This window comes from Alligator mississippiensis, chromosome 1, assembly GCF_030867095.1.
Source record: "Alligator mississippiensis isolate rAllMis1 chromosome 1, rAllMis1, whole genome shotgun sequence".
NCBI lineage: Eukaryota > Metazoa > Chordata > Crocodylia > Alligatoridae > Alligator > Alligator mississippiensis.
The window spans coordinates 125,832,321-125,840,364 of NC_081824.1; the positions used below are offsets into that span (position 1 = coordinate 125,832,321).

The following is an 8,044-nucleotide window of genomic DNA, read 5'->3' on the forward strand; positions in this document are numbered from 1 at the left end:
CTTTCTATGTCCTGCTGCTTCAAGGTCATTAAAATACATACAAGAGACCCAAGGAAGAGGACCATCACCCTGCTACAAAGGAAGACTGTGAAAGGGGAGGCAAAAGCCCCCCCAACATGTCCCAAAACCCCACCTGACGGGCCCCGACACTTACCGCAAGGGTCAAGATGAACAGCAGCTGGGAAGAGATGCTGAGGCAGGCTCGGCAGTTCCGGAGCTGCCTGAGCCTGTGAATCTGCAAGCTCCGGAGGCGTGGCTCCAGACGGGATGGTCTGCTCAAAAAGCAGCTGGAGATGCAGCTGGGGGGTCAGGCAGAGGAGAGCAGAATGCCGGCTGGGAGACGCCGGCTGCGGAGCTGAGGACCACCAGCCCCGAGTGAGGGGAAAAGAGGCCGAGCACTTGCCGCAGGACTGGCAGACGGAACGAGGAGCACAAGCCCCGGGAAAGGAGAAATGCCAGGGAGCTCCACCGGGAGAAAGCAGTTCCCAGGGACACCTGGGAGCAGAGCTGCAGTCACATCGGGGAGCACAGGTACTGCGGCAGAGAGTAGCAGCAAGATACTGTTGGCATTCTCGGGCAACATGGCAAGAATGGAGGTGCAGAAAGCTACAAAGCCCTGCATGGGAGTGACAAGCACCACCAACTGGTAGGACCAGAAAAAATCAGCTACAGGTCAGCTGGGCCCCAGGGAGGTCACACTGGGAAAGCTGATAGAGTCTGGGCACAGGGTGGCTGCCTGTCCCTATACCTACTAGGAGAGAAGGGACAGACAAGTTTTCCCTCCCCCCCCACCCCCGAGTGACCAAGTAGATCTAGGGAGATGGAATCCCAGGGGGACATCGGCAGACGCCGGACACTTTCAGTTAAGTTCTCCTTAGTTACAATTAACTCCAGTTGGGGCAAGTTTAGTTGCCCGAGAGCCGGCCCAGAGACAAGGGACCGACACGGGAAAGATTGCTGGCCGGGAAGACCTGACCCATTTTGAGGTGGGCAGCGTGGATGAGGCGAGATCATTCAGGGGAAGACCTGCAGTGAGTCACTAGTGTTTGCTCAGGCTGTGGACGTGGTAACGTTGGAGTAAAGGGGAGGTTGGAGCCCCACAAACAATGACCAGGGTCGAGACCCCTTTGTTTCAGGGCCACCTACAGGGAACTGCCTCCCCCAACAACAAACATCAAAGACGTCACAGGAGAGTAGGAGCAGCATCCAAACCATCTAGGTGGCACCAAAGCCCAATCTCAACCTGTCATCACTAGGGGGCAAGGCACCAACCAAGAAGAGGCCAAAGCCCTAGAACACCTACAAGTGAAAAAGAGAAAAATCTACTATAGTCCATGTCATTGTGTAGGTAAAATTCCTTTCCACAGCCTCTGCTGCCTTTACCATCAGACAGCTCTGACTGTATTCACTCCTGGAGCACGAAACACACGGAAGCACAGCCCCTCTCCAGTCACAAAGCAGTGTCCCAGGGCCAGGGCTGCACTACTGCTGATTAGCCAGGAAGAGACAAGAGTTTCCATGTGCTCTGTGCCCTGGGAATGAAGAACGCAGGAGTTGAAGAGGTATAGACCTGCCAGTAACGGAGAGGAGAGGGGAGGCAGAGACTGCAGAGTCAGGATGCGGAGGGAGAGAAGGCAGGCAGCTGCTGTAGCTCTGATTCTGGTCCTGACCTGGGCTCAGGGCAGAAGTAGAGCCATAGCAGCTGTCTTCCACCCCCACCCTCTTTCACCTTGCACTCAAATTCAAGATGAGAGGCTCCCCCCTCCCATGATGAATGGAGAGAAAATACCTGGTCTTGGGTTTGAGTAAATGTGGTATATTCTACTCTTACTTATATTAAGACACTAAAGAATGTTAAAAAGTAGCTCTAATCTTGATTTTCAAATTAGAGATATTTCAAATAAAATATTTTGAGTGAATAAAACGTATGTACCATATTTTGTATTTACATTTTTTCCATAAAAAAAAAACAAACAGGGATAGGAACCAACATTCTATTTCTTCCAACTCACTCCCCACGCTGAAATATTTTTTTGGAACCTGTGACCTATAAACTTTTCTGAAAATAGAACCTGATAACAGTAATACCCTTTTAAAATTCACTGGCACCTGAACTGGACTCTCCTGTTATACATACACTGATTAAATTTTAAACAGCGTCCCAAGGATCCCTGGTCTTTTTGTTATAAGTCCCTTTCTCACACTTGCTAAAAGACACATGCCCTTGATGCATGCATCCAACTGAACAGTAGGTGAGAAAAGACTCTTCTTAGAAATACTCTGACACTCAACAAAATAATGTTAAATTATGTGATCGAAATAGAAAGAAAAAGTTTCCTCCTTCAATGCAAGTTGAAAGCAATTAAATTCCACATGCTGAAGACAGGCTTGCTTTCTCAAGTTACACAATTACATGCATACTTCTGTATACCTACTCTAGGTATGCAAATGAACAACTTGAAAAGACAGGCAAAGTGTCCGCATGTGCACACAGTTAGCAAAACACTTAAATGGGTCACTATGCACACTATTATATGGGCAGGGATACAGAAAATCTGGCATTCCATAATCAGGATCACTTCTGAGTTTTCAGCACAGCAATCTCATTCTCAATTCAGCACTGTAATGCAGAGAATGTCTTTCAAAGGGACAATGTATATATTCACAAGGTTTTCCCATATATTGAAAGAAAGTAGGAAAGAATAAAACAAAAAAAGAGCACTACAAACATATTTAAGATTAGTACATTTGACCTGAAGAAGAGTGTTTTCCATTCAAAAGCTTATCCGACTTTATTCCAATAATGTGGATGATCCAATAAAAGATATCACCCAAACAAATCCCTGCCTTCCATGCCTACACATGGAATATAATGTTCTGTTTGTATAACATAAAGTCTCTCTTCAACATAAAGTTACAGTCAACTGTACAAACTGTCAACACTTCATAAAAACAAAATCCTTCTAAGAATCCACAAAAATATTTCTTCAAATTTAAGGTGATTCTTACGAATTGCTTTGAGAATCAAGAGTAGTGTTAGAGTGAAGTTGTAGCCATGATGAGAGAAAAGGATTCTTAAGGTGATATCTTTTGATGAGCCAACTGCACCATTGGGATAGAGTTAGATAATTATGCCTCTGAATGCAAGCATTTTCTTCTTTAGGACAAACATATTGATCTTAAAAAAAGGTTTGCCATGCTCTTAGAGGGTTTTTTTTTTATTATACTTCTTTTCCCCACACACACCTGATGAAGAACGACTGCATTTGAAAGCTTATCTAACCCTATCCCAATTATACAGTTAGTCCAATAAAAGATACCACTCTGTTGCAAGCCACTAAGGTGTGCCTGCTCCTTTATGGGCAGAAGCAGCTAAGTAAAGGAGCCTTGCAGGCTAAGCAGCACTCCACAGCTGCAGGTTGCCTAAATAACAGGCTAATAAGGTAATTAGCTGGCACCTGCAGGTAGTCAGCTGACCAGGAGGCAGAGACCAGGGGACAAATAAGCCAGGGGTGGGCAAAATGCAGCCTGCCAAGCCATTCTATGCAGCCTGCCAAGCCATTCTATGCAGCCTATAGGACCCCTAAAAAATTTAGAAAATTAATATTAATCTACTCTGGGCAACCTGTCATGTGGCCCTGGATGGCTTGCCAAAACTCAGTAAGCAGCCCTCTACCCAAAATAATTGCCTACCCCTGATATAAGCTCAGTGCTGGGACTAGTAGGGTCACTTTCTCTCTGGCAACAGCAAGGGGAAGGAGCTCCTGCACATGAAAGCTACTCAAGACACTATGCTGCCTGCTTTACTACCTCCAAGTGCAGTAAGACTCTACAAGCTCACAGGGTATCCAGGGCTAGGAGGTATGCTATCCTAACGGTATAAGTTCACCCTTTTAAAGAGGCAGAGTGCTGCCTTTATGGTTGTTGTTACATTACAGCCCTGGGGCTTATGTTCGTGTTATTGTCTGTACTGGTGGTTTGGGATGAGACTATTAGGGGAGGTGAAAACCTCATTAGTGCCCAGAGGGGCGCAGCTACAGGGCCTGGAAAGCCCAGTGCCAGAGAGGCACAGCAGATAAGGGCCAGGGGCCCAGTAACTAAAGGAGACTGATTAAAGCTAGTGCCTCAATATTGGATCTAGCACAAGGGGTCTAGATTAAAAGACCTAGCTATATGAAAGGGGTGGAGGCTGAGTAGGACAAGGCCCCAACAGAGGGTATAACATCTGTATAACACCCGTGAGGCATGGGGCATGGTAAAGGAAAGGTCTGGAGCCATGCAACTGGCCCATAAGGCCTGAGGTCCCCATTCAGCACAGTACTTGAGAGGCCCAGCAAAAGGGCTCAAAAACTAGTAAGCTCGAGTGAGGTTCAGCGGACTGGGACCAAGCAAGGGCCCGTGGGCAGCCTCCTGATTTATTTTACTGACAAGAGAGTGCCCTTGGGGCAGAGCCTGCAGGGTCACAGAGCTGCCAAGGGCATCCCATTCACCCCTGGGGACCCTGCTCCATGACATCCCAAGGAATCCCTGCCTTTTTTTCTTTTTTTAATACTAGTGTTTTTCAGTCTCTTCTTTTTTTTTGACTGGAGGCATGCCTTGGAAAATGTCAGGTCTTAGTTTTCTCAGTTCTATTTTAGTTACAGAAAAATGGTTTATTTTTATTTTCATTTTTTAAAAATCACTTGTTTTTGGTTTTTTTTTTTACTTTGGAGTTAAAAAAAACCCCCAAAAACTGAGCAGTTTTTAAGAGTTTTTGCAACAGAAAAACTGTAACCGTAGACTCCAAAGTGAAATCTGTGGGTTTATCTTAGAAATCATGTGTGCACACCTCACAGCACTAACACTGTGGCGCAAGGCAGCAGCCCAGAAAGGATTCTGAGGCACCCCAAAGTGGGCTGAGAATCACCAAGTCTGACGCAGCCCTTGGAAAGTGCCAGATCCTTGTTTTCTCTCCTTTTTTGACAAAAAAACCAAAGTGTGATTATTTTGTTTGCAAAGGACTGAGAGAGTGCAGCTGGATTCCTATTTGAGAAGTGCAGGTTTTATCATTTCAATCATCTTTGCATTACTTCACAGTGCTACCACCCTGGATAGGATCTTCTTGAGGCCCCCCAGGGTGCCTCAGTAACCCAGCTGACAATCACTGGACTGGACTGGAGGCAGCCCTTGAAAACTGCCAGCTCTTTGTTTTCATTTGGGTTTTTGACCACCAGAAAACTATAGAGCTATTCTTCTGTTGGCCAAGAATTCAAGGGAGACTGCAACAATTTTTTTCACACGATTCCCATCTGAAATCTCTAGGTTTCTCTTATAAATCATGTTTGCATCCCTAACCATGCTAACACTTCATGACCTCCCCAGCTGAGAATCAACACAGCTCTTAGAAAATGCCAGCTGTTCCTTCTCACTTGGGTTTTCTGCCTATGGAAAAATAACAGAGCGGTTTTCCTACAGCAAAGAACTCGAAAAGATCCCAGTTGTGGATTCCTAGATCAAATCTAGAGGTTTATCTTGCAAATCACATGTGCACACCCCACAGTGCTAACACCCGGCAGCACCGTGAAAAGGATCCATCTCAGCACCCTGAGAATCACCAGACCCGAGGCATCCCTGGGAAACTGCCAGCTCTTTCTCTGCACTTCGGTTTTTGCCTATAGAAAAATGAGAGCCATTCTTCTGTTGCCCAAGAACTAAGAGACCACAACGTTTCATCGCACTGCAGATTCCTATCCAAAATCTGTGGGTTTCATTCCTGAATTGGGGTTCACACTGCCATGGTGCGATTCTCCCAGCTGAGAATCCCCCGACCCAAGGCAACTCTTGGAAAACACCAGCTCTTCCTTCTCACTTGGGTTTTTGCCTACAGAAAAATGGCAGAGTCATTCTTCTGTTGCCCAAGAACTGAGGGCACGCGCACGCACGCACACACACACACACACACACACACACAGGAGGCTGCTCAAATGCTCTGTCATTCTAGTGTGTCGGAGCACCCAATTAATTAATCAAGTCTGGTGGGACGCAGAAGTTACTGCGCTCCAGCAGACTCCAGCGCCACGTGAATCAGTGCCCCTGCACTGAAAAATGGTGGCGGGATGCTTTAAACTAAAGTTCATTTGAGCCTTAGCTCAAAGCACCCTGCCACTGTTTTTCAGCACATGGATACTGATACATGATGGCTACAGATGCTTTTAATTAGCATGGCTCTCAGAGCATTTTTCACACGTGTTGCGGGACGCAAAGCTGGGCGCTTTAATGAGCGAGCCGTGCTAATTAAAAGCACCTGTGTATCAGGGTTGGGTGGCACGTTTCTATCCCAAATCTCTGGGTTTCATTCCCGCATAAGGGGTTTTCACCCCTAACTGCACAACGCCCAGAAAACACCGGGTCTGCCTTCGCACTTTGGGGTTTTGCCCACAGATGAACAACCAACAAAGCAGCTCTCCTGGGGGTAGGGCTCAGGGAGACGGACCCCCACGGTAAGCCCCTGGCTCTCCCCTGCCAGCCCCCGTACTTGCCCCTCCCGTGCTAGCGATGCCCTCTCACGCCCCCTCCCCCCGGTCACAACGGACCCTGGGGTCGCTGCCCCCCCACTCGCTGCCCCGCCGCGCGAGCCCGTTACCTGGTCACGCCCGCCCCGCGCGAGCGCCCCCCCGCCGCCCGGCCACCTCAGGCCGCGGCCCTCCGAATGGGGCGCGCAGACGTCACGACGCCACGCCCCTCACCACCGGGCAGCGGAGACAGCACTCGCGCTTGCGCAGTCGCGGGACGGACCCGGACCCCCCTGCCAGTGGTTGGAACCGCCGGAGACCACATTCCAACTACGTCATGGGTGAGGGGAGGGGAGGGGTCAGTCAGCCCCGCGGGAGGCAACTACAGCCCCCACCCCCCTCCGAAGCCTCTCGGGGAGTGAGCGCTGGAACCAACAAGCTAGGAAGGCAGCGCATGCGTAGTATCGATTTGGAAGCCGAAGGGGGTAGGCGGGCAGTAGTCGGGCAGAAGAAGGAGGGGCCTGTGAGGCGCATGCGCATAGGGAGGCGGTTGAGGGGCACGTGGACAGAGGAGGATCTGGGTTGAGACTGCTTTTGGGTCTAGGCTTTTTTCCCCGTGAGATGGGGCGCTTTCTAGCCTTGCTCCTAAATGCCATGAACGTTACTAAAACAAAGTTTTAACTATCCCTTAGAATAAAAGGCTGCTCCATTACAAAGCATCTGCGTCACCCCTTTTATGGCTTGTTTGTACAGATGTTTATAACCCCCTTTTTTTACAGAGACACATTGGAAAGGGAGTTTGTAGGGCTCCTCATGAAAATAGCCCAGGGCATGAGCATTTGCAGCAAGACAATCAAAACCCTCACAACCATGGGGGTTTATCTAGTCAAAAAAAAAAAAAAGAGAAAATACCTCACCTCAGGCCACAAATAGTGACTTATTGCTAGCAAGGCTTCAAAGCAGGAGAGACAGCAAGCATTTACAAGCAGTCCATGCACTGAAATTTGTTTGTGAAAAAAGTTGCAGCCACTGAATACGTTTTAAGTCACAAAAAGTTCCTTTAAAAAGTGTGCTTGTGAGTAACTAGCGAAGAGAGAAAGAAGGGCTGATTTAATCTAATACAATACAGTACATAGTTCACTTCAAAATTTGCAAAGTTGTGGAAAAGCAAGACCCAGTCTTGCTGCAGAACCTACTGATCTCTAATCAGAGATGGAAAGAAATGAAGGAATCCATCATCATAGAAATTGCTTGGGTTTGATGGAGCTTCCAGTTGTGTTTGGCTTAAAGCGGGGTGCTGAACTTATCTGACCTGTCCTGCAAACTGGACGAGCAGCATAGGACTGGTCTGTGGTCCAGAAGAATGTGTCCCGTCCCCCATTGCACCTTTCTCAGCAGGCTGGATCCAGTCCCACTGTAGCCAGTGCAGGATGCATATGGCTTCCACTGTGGGACCCACACTGCATGCACTGCCCACCCCAGACAGACTGGAGTGGTTGTATCCCAGACTGACTGGAATAGGTGCTATGTGTGGCATGGTCTTGGACCGGATG

General features: G+C 48.1%; 1 protein-coding gene across 4 annotated transcripts in view; it reads right to left on the reverse strand.

Annotated features, from left to right (window-relative positions):
* SHPRH (SNF2 histone linker PHD RING helicase) overlaps positions 1-6,904 on the reverse strand; it is a 119,032-nt gene extending 112,128 nt beyond the window's left edge. The window contains exon 1 of one of the 4 annotated variants that reach the window (XM_059713794.1): positions 6,623-6,904. The gene's annotated coding sequence lies outside the window, so the exon portion shown is untranslated. The remainder of the gene's footprint in view (positions 1-6,622) is intronic. The other 3 variants (XM_019488366.2, XM_059713796.1, XM_006260724.4) reach the window with 3 other exon arrangements.
* Positions 6,905-8,044: the final 1,140 nt, after the last annotated feature.